The sequence below is a fragment of the Catharus ustulatus genome, chromosome 5 (assembly GCF_009819885.2).
Source record: "Catharus ustulatus isolate bCatUst1 chromosome 5, bCatUst1.pri.v2, whole genome shotgun sequence".
Taxonomy (NCBI): Eukaryota; Metazoa; Chordata; class Aves; order Passeriformes; family Turdidae; genus Catharus; species Catharus ustulatus.
The window spans coordinates 11,904,414-11,916,927 of record NC_046225.1 but is presented as its reverse complement, the minus strand read 5'-3'; the positions used below and the strand labels follow the sequence as shown (position 1 = coordinate 11,916,927).

The window sequence follows — 12,514 nt, the reverse complement described above, 5'->3', positions numbered from 1 at the left end:
ACTTCCTTGCTGGAGGAAAAAAAACATCAAGAAGAAAATGAACAAAAAAAAAAAAGACAGCAATTGTCTATCAAATGCACTGTAATGTCATTTACAGGTACAGAAATCACTGAGTAGTTATTTAAAGCAAGTCCTTGCTTCTGCAGTACATCTGTGAAAGTGTACGGGCTCACTTATATGACCTGAACTGTGCTTGGCTGTTTCTTGATGCAACGAACCTGGGAGAACTTGCTCCCCACAAGAGAGAAAACAAGACTTTTTCAGTGCTACCCCTTTTCCTGGTTTTGTGTTCCTTTAAAGCTTTGACAGTAAGCAGTGTACAGAATGAGGATAACTACTCTTGTTTATTTGTAAGACAAGCACAATGCAATAAACAGAGAGAAACCCAGCAATATACTGACAAACAAAGGCACATGAAAGAATTAGGTAGATAAATGCTCAATATTAAAATCTAATTGCAACAATAGTATCACAGCAAAGGCTTCTTCTATTATATATCTATATATTCCTTCACAATTTTATCATACATTCCTTTCTTTAATTTGATTTTATTTCTCTGCCTTCTTTTAAGGTGATCTTTTAGCAAGACCAAAGAGTAAAGAGTACTTCTAATATACTCTCACTTCACAGTGAGAACAGGCAGGTGGTAGCCCACTTCTGCACTATTATTTCCTTCTTTGTAAAAATTGCTGCACATCAGTTTCATCTCTCAGCACTTAGAGCAGTTATTCTTGCGTCTACAGGAATGTGCCTTTGAGATTTCTTCCAGGCAGCTTCTTGAAATTAAAATCAAACAAGGGAAAGCTCTAAAACTAGGTTTACTGTGCCTCCAGTTTGTTTCAATTCATGGGACTTAAAAGCCTTTCCAAGGGACTGCCTAAGGCTTGCCTTTCACAGGCTATCACTTATCAGCAGTGGCTCTTCCAATATCCCCCCTCCCTTTGGGACAGAAGATGGGGCATGAAACTTCCACAGCATTCTTGTAATTCCAATCACACCACTGGTGCACCACTGGTGTACCTTCTTAATTTGTAGTTTTGCTAGAAAAACACTTGCTGGGATTCCAAGGAGAAAGCCATACCCTAAGAAGTCAGGAGAACAGCAGCAGGAATCACAGAAACAGACAAGAGCATCCCCACAGAGATAACCTAAATAGAGATTTTTTTTTTCTTTTTTCCTCTCACTGTGCTTCACATCCATAAGAAACTATGGCATCACAGATGGGAACATGTCAAAGGCCGTTTCAGGCATTAATCTATTGCTAACAAAAATTACTGGCCCAGTGTGAAATATTGGTGTTTACCTCTAAGGGAGCCATGAAATGAATCTTCCATGATAACCTGACAACTATGAGAGGAGCATTGTGTATACAAGAGCATAGCACATAAACACCCCTTTCTATCACAGGGAATTTAAAACAAAGCAGTATGACAGACATCTCTGACACCATCCCAAGACAACAATTATTTCCATAATTTGTATCTTATTCTACAAAAGCTCTTTAAAAATACGGTCACTCCTCCCTATTCACACATTTTGTCCCTGTGGCAGAATAAAGAAACTGCTACAAATAATACTTCCTTTCAAGTTCTGGGTTTCAGTACTGCAAGTTTTCTAAAGGATAGAAAAGTACCACAAGCTGTGCTGTGAGTGTTGGAAGAGGTCATCCAACGCAATAAACTCAGCATAATTAGGTTACACACACTGACTGAGCTCCTGTGGTATAACAAATAAACACAGGGTGAGTGAGGTCAAGCCAACACACACACTTTGCTTACCCCAGTGACAAACAGCTTCATATCAACATACTGGGCTGCCCATTCTGTCTGCTCCCGGACTGACATCATCCGCACAGCTCGTAAGTAAACGCTACTCCATGTACTAAAGTCTAAATCACGGGTGTCACTGACAAATCCAGCCATGACAAGCTAGTATGGAAGTCTACCTCAAATGCCTTTCCAAGTGATCCTAAATCCCTAGTAAGTGCTCCACAGAACCATTTTTAACAAATTCTGCTCCTGCAGTACAGTGATTTAAGGATGATCACATTTAAAAAACCAAAACACTGCACATACCACATTCAAAAGAACAATCTTCTAAACTTTATACACTTCCATTTGTATCACTTCTGTCCCTTGCCTCCCTTATGCACTAATCTAATTCATCTGCCAAGGAAGCAAACTAATCAGTTTGACACCATTTTCTCTCTGGCAAATTTATGTTGGTTGGCTGCCTTCCCTTATCTCATTATCTCCTGTGTGCTCATAAACTGCATCACAGTTTTTACTATTATCCATGTAGCTGCAGGTAAGTCATTCCACAGCTGGAGAGAAACTCAACATAGTCCCACAGAGAGCACAACCAAATCAAATATAGCAGGCTTGGGTCTGAAAAGAACATAACCACAACCCTAAAACCTTAAGCTCTGCCAGTCCTTGCATGTCCTCAGAACTGGAAGAACAGGATGAATGAAGTGCCAAGGAAATATTTCCTACATAAGTATCTGAACAGCAGATCGGGATTCTAACAAGACAGTTTTCACAGATTCACAAAATAGTCTGCATTCAACAGCCTGCTTGAAACCAACTGCTTTTACTAAGTCAAGACTACCATGAGAGGAGATGAACCTTTCATCTTCTTTCATTCTCCATAAAGTAGTATACATGTCTCAAAAAAAATCTAAACACAATCGGTTGAAGGGAGCTACGTATTTTCTACTAAAGAAAAAAAAAAAAAAAAGGTAGGTTTCTGACAGATGCCCTTGTGGGACAGGTTTGTGTTTTGTGTTAATGAATAAAACATTGGAAACAAGAGCAGCAGTACAGAGCTAGAATGATAGCATTGATGTTGGAATGCAGGATTTCACATGGAAGGATATGCTTTGGGGTTTCTGTCTTTTTGTATGCTTTTGTTAAATTAGAAGTGATACCTCGCCCTTGAACACTTTACAACTCTCAGTTTTATGTGAAACAAGATAAAGATGGTGAGAATACATCAATGACTAAAGCTCTTGATAAGAAGTGACGGCACTTGCAGTTGTTGAGCTCTACATGCCTCAAAGAGTGGTGCCAACTAACACTTCCTTGTCTTTTCCCACTGGGTCATCTCTCCACTGTCAGTGTCTGTGACATGTTGCAGCCTTTTCTCCACTGTGTTGTTTTTCTTTTGCTCCAAACAGAGCATGTATGTCAAAGGGTGTCCTAGAAACATTAGACATTACTCCTCAGTAGCCACACCACAGACACACACACACCCCCCTATGCTTGTAAAGTAAGCTAACAAAGATTAGAATCCTTTACCGTCAACCAGACGGAGCTAATAGATTATAGCTCAACTCCTCCTATGGAAATTCACTTCTTTGCTTTAGGAGCACTTCAATAGGCCACCTCTTCCCTCTCCTGCTCTCACTACTCCATCTAATTTTACTTGCCACATCCATTTTTCATCAGCAAAACCAAGCCTTACCGAATATAACAGTAATATATATATATATATACACACATAAAAGCTTTTTTATTTCACAAGTTAAAAAGTAATCCACTCACTAGGTGATAAATCTACTTAATCCTTGACAGCTTTCCAAAACAAATGGAAGTAAACTAGACAATGTTCTAGTTGCAAAAGGAAGCCTCTTGTAGGCCATAATATTTGTAGCACTATGCAGGACTATGGAGCACTGGGGAAAAACATTCACAGCAAGCAGTCTATACATTTTGTACAAACCCAAATAAACTAGGATATAACACCAAAATACAAGTCACTTGAGGCAGAAGTAGAGATAACATTACCTCTGTGTGGATACAGAATGGACTTTTCCTAGCCTGTCAATTCTACTGAACATCAGGAGCATTCTTCTCTCAAAGTACAAATAAAGAGACTTGAGAAATTCAGAGAAGAATCAGGCATTACAGTCTCATCTATTATGATCACTCTTAGCTTTTTTTTTTAACCTATTGATTAAAACTTCCAAGTTTAATGCAGCTTATCTCTGAGCACGCATCACACCCACACAACTTTTTGTGACCACCCAGCAATATATTTCCACAGCATTCCCACAGATAAACAGAATCCTAAATTTTGTTTGGGTAGTGCAATTTTAAGCTGACTGTGTTCTGACAGTGCCTGAATTAACTCCCTTTCTGTGACAGGCAAATGAACTGCTTCACATAGAATTTATTGAAAAGTGTGCCAATTACAAATCAAAAGGCAATTTCCACAAAAGCTCTTCAACATTCACATCACTAACCTCTACAGCATTCCTGGGATCAGGGCAAACAGCTTCAAGAGAACAGGGCCCATTCCTTTCTGAGGTTTCTCTTCAACACCAAAGCTGCTCTCTCACTAGGTAAAAGAGAAAAAGGTTAGAATACAAATGTGACAATGAAGTCAGAGCTCTTCTCTTCTGAAATGAAAGATGAGTCATTCCTATGACAACTGGACTTTCAGAAACTAAGAAACCTTTCAAATAGCTCTGGGAAAAGGAACTGTTAGCAAACTAGAAACTGACACACAGCAGTATTTCTCTGATTAAATGATACTCACTGAGAGCACATGAACTGCTAAAAGAGTTAATGCAAAGTGCAAGCCCAGTAATTAATGCACTGACAGCCTGTGATCAGCAAGAGCATCCCTCTGAGAATCCAAGTGATTTCTCATCATTGCAGCAGGGGAATAAGAACTAAGCTGCAGTGACACTAACCCAGCTGAGCAACTGTGAACCTACTGAATATGCAGTTTTCCCTGGCCTCTCCACTAGTTTGCCTGCCTCTTATTTTCAGAGTTATAAAATATTCATCTTAGAATTGGCAAGAGGACAAGCGCCAACAAGGGGCACTGAGACTGAGCTCACTTCAGCACGACTCCATGAATCCATCACAAGGTTCTCCAGATAACCCAGGCACATGGTAGAGGCAGTAAACCCAGCAGTGGCCACTGTAGGACCTGGCAAATAACTGCTGCACCTTGGTTATTAGTCATGAGACAACAGACCGCTGATTATTTTACCTCTGATTCCCAGTCCAGCCCCATTTTGCACTGTTAGGACACTACACTCCAGAGCACTCTACAGTACAGCTGTACCTAAAGCAACTGGAAAAACTTAATAACACAATTTATATAATTTATTGTTTTATTATTTTGAACATTAAAAGGAGCAGATAATATTTTGGTGGGGGAAAATTGACTTGGGTAAAAAATGGCAGTACAGCATCAGGTACCTTTGAAAGGCTTTGTAAAAGAAACTGCACTAATGTGAAAATCTTGCTCATAGAAATGTTACAGAGACTGAAACAATATAAAACTTGTTATGATGTTGTTCTACGATCTAAAATCTTAAGTTATTTGCTGGTGAGTGCAAGTGTTCAGCATTAACAACGAAAGGAGAATTTCTCTCCTAACTCCATCCTCCATGACCATGAAACCTTCTCCCTCCACTTCCATCTGTTCATGGGGAAAAATAAGGAGCCACCAGCCAGAACCAAATACCACCTCTGTGCACAGCACGTGAAACTATAGAAATTGCACCACAGAAGTCAAACACCAAAAGTAGGGAGAGCATTTTGATTTTATCTCTGCAGAAGCAAGTAAATATTTAAAGTAAGATGACAAACAAATGGTCCTTTTGTCATAGAAACAGTTACTGGACAAACCTTAAAACAAATAAGGAACTGCAGTTTCAGCTATCTTCATTTCACCCTATTAAGAACTTTATTATATAACCAACTGCCTCTCAGATTCAAAATGAAACATTTTTGGTTTTAAATACAGACAATGGAGGTCTCAGGCTCCAAATCAGATCAAGATCAGACTGTGATTGCACTAAACTTAATTAACACTTACTATATTTGCAAAGCTCAAATGACCAGTTACACTAAAAGTACTCAAAACCCACAAGCTTCCTTAAGCAGAAATTGAAGGGTGGTATCAGCATCTTTTCCAGATAAAACTGTAAAAAAAGGCCATGAGGAAGTACAACCCTTAAGGCAGCTTGCAACCCTCTTTCATATTTACTTGTTATTTGCTTGGTCCTGAACCAGAAGTTTATCTATGGTTTATTTATATTCCCACAGTACATTTGGAATGCCTTGTCTGTAAGTCCTGATTCCCTTACATTTATCCTACTTCCATATTTTGTCAGGGTCACAATAGCCTGAGAAAGGCTTTATCAAATGCATCTGCACAAAGTGAATTGTTTTGAGTTGCAGTCTCAAAACCAGTAAACACAGGGGAGCAGGAGGTCCTGTTTAAACATAATTAGCAAGAACTAAACACCTTCTGTGGTGCCAAAAATCTAAAGTACTCCTACTTTACTTCCATCCACCAGTCTTCAGTATTGCCCAAGCTTTAATTCTCCCTGTGGTCAGCAGTTAGCAAAAGTGACTGCAGTAGCACACATCATCTGTACTGCAGCAATGAGAAAAAGGAAGATCTTTTCAGTCTTGAATATCCCAAAGCATCAACACCCTCAAAGAAACGTAACTAAACTAAGTAACAAAATAGGTGAGTTTTGAACCCACCAACCACGAAGAGCAAAACTCTGGACCCACCAAAAGCACTTCAAAGGATTCCAGTCACCTCACACCCCCCCAGCCTACTGAAGGCACAGAAGCCCTTAAAAAGAAATTGGAGCTTCTGACAAAAACCCTGCTGCAAATTCTGAGAAAGCAGAACCAGTTCTGGTCCGTGTCAAGGGGTGTCACAGCTTAGTCACCTTCCTGCCTTATTGAGGTTCCAAGGTAAAGGAGAAATATCTCTGGGAGGTATACTGACTGGCATGTTCAACAAAACCTTTCCTGGAAGAAAGGATCTTGTTTTCCAAACAAGACTCAGGTTTAGCTTTCCTAGATGATTTCTTTGGGCATTCACCCTCTCTCCATCCGATCTAGGTTCCTGACTTTCACAGGAACAATGGATCTCCTGGCAGCACGCAGGCAATATGGTACTCCATGGTTGGGCTGCCTACAGGCTTCCTTGCCCAATCTCTGTCCACCGAAAGGGTGCAGCAATGAATCTAAGTACACCCTGAACCTCTCCAGACAGGCAGCACCTTGCTCTCTGGCTAATGGCTTTCCCATTTGCAGATCACACACTATCCAGAGGCTGCTCAAACCCACAATGGAAAAGCAGCACAGCGAAGAACCAAACTGCCCATTCCATATCCGGTGTCTGCTCCTGACCACTTCAAAAGCATCTCAAGTGGCCATTACCTCATGAAAAAGTACACCATAAGTAACAAATACAACAGGGAGCTACGGTGGCTCCACTTGCAGTGCAAAACAAACAGGGTGGTGATTTCTCCTCCCCAGAACGCGGTACGCACAGGCAGTGTCTGATTCAGCCGACACGGCGCAGACGAGCTCTGCGTCACCTCATTTTCATGACCCACCACTGAACCCTGGCAGCAGCCACCTCTATTATTTTCCAGAATCCAAGTGTCAGCCATCAAAAACACCCCCACCCATGGCTTACATAAAGCTCCCTGCTGCACTGAAGGGCTTTCCTTTGGTTCAAAGAGTTGGAACGTATCATTTGCAACTATTTTCTCAAAACATAATATTAAGGTGGCCAGCTTGAGCATGACCAATACAAACCTAAGTGACACTTCACAGCAGTTACCATCAATTTTAACAGATGTCTTCTTTTTCAGACAAATCCCAATGTAAAGGCACTTCTTGAAGAGTTTATTTAGGTAATCTGCATAATTATACAAGGTAATTAAAATATTTTTTTCCATCATACGAATTAAAGCTATTTGGCTTTTCTAAATGCAAAGTCCATTGGGCCAACATGTATTTTATAACTAATGCACTCTTGCATTATAAATTGGTATTTTTTGTATAAACATGTCTTTATTTCAGCATCAACTGAAATTGAACTATTTCTTATCCAAACATCCGACGCTAAAAAGTTTAGATCAAGTTCTAATAAAATATATTTATGACTTCAATAGCTTCTCTTAGTTGCCATTACTCCTTTGTCCTTGTAATTTAAATAATTTGCTTGCTGCAACAAATGTTTCCAGACCTGCATTCCATTCAGGTGTTTTAGGTCTCTTTTTATTTTGCCTCAGTATCTCAGTACTCATTGTTTTCTAGAGCTTAACAAATCAAATGGCATTTGATTGCTACCCCCACCAGACATCATATAAAAACAAAACCTCAGCAATCACAAGCCACTTGGTTCTGCAAAGAAGAAAACTGGCCAAGTAACACTATTAAAATTTGCTTTTATGTACATCTTATTTCTGAAAAGAAATACACATGTTATGCAGACTTCTATCTTATTTATTTTCCAAGTATTCCTCTGAGGATAAACTGTGTTTATCAGCTTTATGCATACCATACTGGTGCCATCAGAATATTAAAAAATGAAAACTCTACAAGAGCATATGGTTTCTTCTGTGCCTACACACACCACAGGTATTCAACAGAAACCTATCACACCTAACCAGCCATTTTCCTCCCAGCTTCCACGTTCTGCAAAGTTACAAAACTCACTCACATGTTACATCAAAGAGGAGTCAAAGAAGACATTACATAAAACTGTTGTTGATAGGAGTTAGAGTAGTTGAGTGCTAGCACTTACTCCACATCCGATAGAGATAAAAATCCTGTCTCTGATGGAAAGAAATCAAAGGGATCATAAACATTATGAGATCCAAGTACATTTTCTGCCTTTTCTAGAAGAGATGTGTGCTTTGCATGCATTCTCAACCTCACAGGTTCACTTTCAGACCCACTGCAAGGCATGTGATGTCAAAGCCTGTCTTTAGCCAGATAAGGCCAAAGGTCAGGACCACAGACCAGCAGGAGCCTGGATCTGAATTCACACCATCTCCTATGATGAGAAATAACTGTGGCAACAACCTATTTCTGCTGTACATAAAATCTGAGAGAAGAAATACAAATGTGGGCAGTATGTTGTTTAAGTACTGCCAGCTGTTTTAACAGTAGGATCAGGATGAAAGAGCCAGATGTTTCCCTCTGACAAAACCAAGACTTAAAAGCCAACATAAGGGTCAGTCCCATTTGTAAAAAACAAACAAGAACCTCAAACAGGTAAAAAACTTCAGTTTCTGGCTCCCTCCAAAAATCTCTTTTCATTATTTTTTCTTATTCACTACTTCTGCTAAAACAAACTCTAGTATTGTAAAACTGCATGCAGGAACAAGTAAAGAAAGGTGTCACATCTGTTTCCAGTAAAGTTCACAACTCCAACACCTGGGTGCTTTCTTCTCCTCACCAGTAGTCCTGGATTCTTTTGCTTTTTGTTTATACATCCAACTCTCAGCAATCTTGTCATACTTCCAAATGAATCATATCTCCTAGTGAAGACTCCATTAACCTCCTCCTGCTCATAAAGGATAAAGGAATGCAATAAGGCACGCACTTCACCTTCTCAGAGATCAACCACAGAGGTCCACAGTAGAAAACAGCAATAAATGGCACACCCAAGCCTACAGACACTTGTCACAACAGATTGCTTAAAAATTTCCACTGACTATTATTCCACCCATCTTCAAATTAGAACATGGTTGAACACCTGTAACTCTGTGTTCTTGCTGTCCCCAAGACCCAGTAACACAGCTTGGAAACAATAGAAAGATGATATCAGTGGTGAGCACAGAGGAAACACCATCACAGTTCAAGTAAAACCCTCTGGACGTGGAGGGGGAATATACAAACCCAACAACTAATCATGTTTAGACAGGTAAAAATTAATTGGGAAGAAAAATGAAGATACCCCACTCTGTGCAACAACATGCCAAGTTTCAAGCCAACCCTCAAAATACCTTCACACTCAAGAGCAATGGGAAGGACCCTCACAAAAAGGGTCTTAATGACAGACTATTATAGCTACCCTACAATATACAACTCTTAAATGTTGCTCCTCTTCACTGAAGTTGTCCAAGAGCCAAACCAAATAACAGAAACCCTTGACAGAACTCTTGGGCACCATGCATACTCCATCTTTCAAAAAGTTCCACCCTACCCTAAAAGATTCTGGTGTTGCCTTTCAGCCAGGTTCTTCCCAAGCAGATACAATAAAAGGAGACATCACCCTTGAGAAACTGCTTGAGCTGCAGCTGCATCTCCTCCAGAAGCAACCTCTACACAGAGAGGCAGAAAGCAAAACAAGAACTTCAACCATCTGACGCTGGGTATAGTTGAAAAGCAAGGACACCAAAATTTAACACCAACAATTTAAACTTGAATAGCCAATGAAAGTCATGGAAATAAATCCAGTCTCATTTATCAGGGGCAAGCTCTGTTGGACAGCCAAAATCTTGCTTCAGTGTAACTGCATTCATTTGGAAGTCAGGAAGACTTAATGCAACACCTGATTCCTATGCCACTGGAAAGGAAAATGTTCCATAAACTGCATTTATGATAAGTCAAAGCCAAAATTAGTCTGAAAAAGGAACAAGAAAATTGTCATACACGCTTCATGTTACTTCACCTTTTAATTACTCGCTAATTAAATTTGCATGCTTTGATAATATCTACTATTATAAGCTGATGCTCCAAATGGAAATAAATGCTAATTCCCTCTGCAAATGAACCATCAAAACCACGTACATTTAAATAGATTAGTAAAATTTATTTCAAGTTGTCTTCAGAATGCTCTCACCTACCGTACTCAAAAATCTTTGCCAAGGGTGCATTAATTCAGTCACCCATAAACAGTCTTCACCTCTTAACAGCAAAGAAAAGTGCTTCTTGTAGACATAAATCACAATGTGTCAGTGCTAAACTCCAGATGCTCCCTACACAGACATGCTGAATTGACTTCAGGTCACCTGTGACATAAAATTTCATTAATTATATTGCTTGATAAGAAGCATGGTCTTTATTACATAGAGGTTTTCAAATTAAGCAGCGGAGTCTTAACATTATAGCACTATGATCTCTGTCACTGAAATACTGGATGTTGTTTGCATGTAAGTACAGAATGATACAGGATGGAAGACTTCTGTGAAGCTCAGTGAGGTCCAACCTCTGCTCATCACAGGGGCAGCTGAGATCAGTTGCTCACGTGAGCTCTGAGTGTCTACAAGAGGAAAAATCCCAATGCCCCTTTCAGAAACCAACTGTGCTGTTTACCTTCATGGTACAAAACTTATACCCTACTTGTAACTGGCCTTGTGCTGCTTCTGTCTGATGTCTCTCATCTTATCCCTGTGCATCTCTGAGAAGATAAAGACAGTCAAAATTTCTACAGCAGCTATCTCTTCTGAATTACAGATTAGCGACCACAGAGATACTTTGCAAATTGATCAGATATCTGAGGACAGGGCCCTTAATCAGATCAGTCAGGTGCGCACTGAAATTGTGAGAGTATTTTTTATACATACTATTATTTTATTTATGTATGAATAAACTAAGCCTACATGAACACACAACATTTTGCTTAATCAAATGGGAAATAAAGACCAGAATAATAGAGAGGGGTTCCTTACTTATTTCAGGAAGCTAATGCCTGGCTCACTATTAAGCTTTCCACAGGATGAACAAAACCCTCTGCATATAGAGACAAACTCTGACTCTCTAAATCAGGTATCTGAAGTTCTGAAATCCAAAAGTCAAATACCTGCCTGGAGGACAGATGCTCTGGCATTCCTAAGAACAGATAAGCTACCTTGGTATCTGGAGGCTTGAAACCCAATTTTAAATACTGTGGTCAATTCCCTCACTGATGGGTGTATGGTTATTTGTTTCTTTTACAAAGAGAAGTGTATGTAAGTTGTTGCAAACAGTACACTCAAAAGGAAATAAAGATTTTTCCCTCTCAATTAGTGTCTACATGCTAGCTTGCTCAATATAGCTACACTCACTGATGTTATATTGCATAATGTAATCAATATATCACTATGCTCTCCCTGCCGTTAATTCCAAGCTCATATGCATTTTTATTTACTTTAATTAATCACAAAGTTACAATTTCCTAACAAGGACTGAAGGTTGACCTATATTAAAAGGTGCCACAGGCTACTGGCAAACCAAAGACGAAGTCAGGCTTTTCACAGCACTGCATGGTGGGAGGACAAGGGACAACAGACACAAATTGTTACAAGGGAGGTTCAGACTGCACATAAGAGAAGCTTTATTCCCCCACTGAGGACAGAAAGCCACCAGAATGGAGCCCAGAGAGGCTGTGCTGTCTCCAGACTTGGAGGTTTTCAAGACATGACAGGATCAAGCTCAGAAAAATTTGGCCCCATCTCAGAGTTGGTCCAGGTGTGAGCAGGAGGTTGGACTACAGCCTGGCCAAAGTTTCTGCCAACCTGAGAGACCTTAAGAGATTCTCTTCCCCACTATCATGTATAGAGCCAAGCTTAATCCCAGTGTCCCATTCTAACATTTGTCCCATTCTAACATTTAATGTGCAAAGTCAGCTGACTTGCTGCCCTGCTTTCCCAAACCTCCCACCTGCATGGATTCTTTTCACTCTGCAGCCTTCAGCTGCCTGCCTGTCCTGACACTTTACAACAGGGAAGGTAACCCTTCACCAGTGG

At 39.9% G+C, this 12,514-nt stretch overlaps 1 protein-coding gene across 1 annotated transcript in view; it reads right to left on the bottom strand.

Moving 5' to 3' along the window:
* Positions 1-12,514, bottom strand: part of WDFY3 (WD repeat and FYVE domain containing 3) — a 150,979-nt gene that overhangs the window by 114,234 nt on the left and 24,231 nt on the right. The window contains exon 2 of the mRNA XM_033059623.2: positions 4,247-4,341. The gene's annotated coding sequence lies outside the window, so the exon portion shown is untranslated. The remainder of the gene's footprint in view (positions 1-4,246; positions 4,342-12,514) is intronic.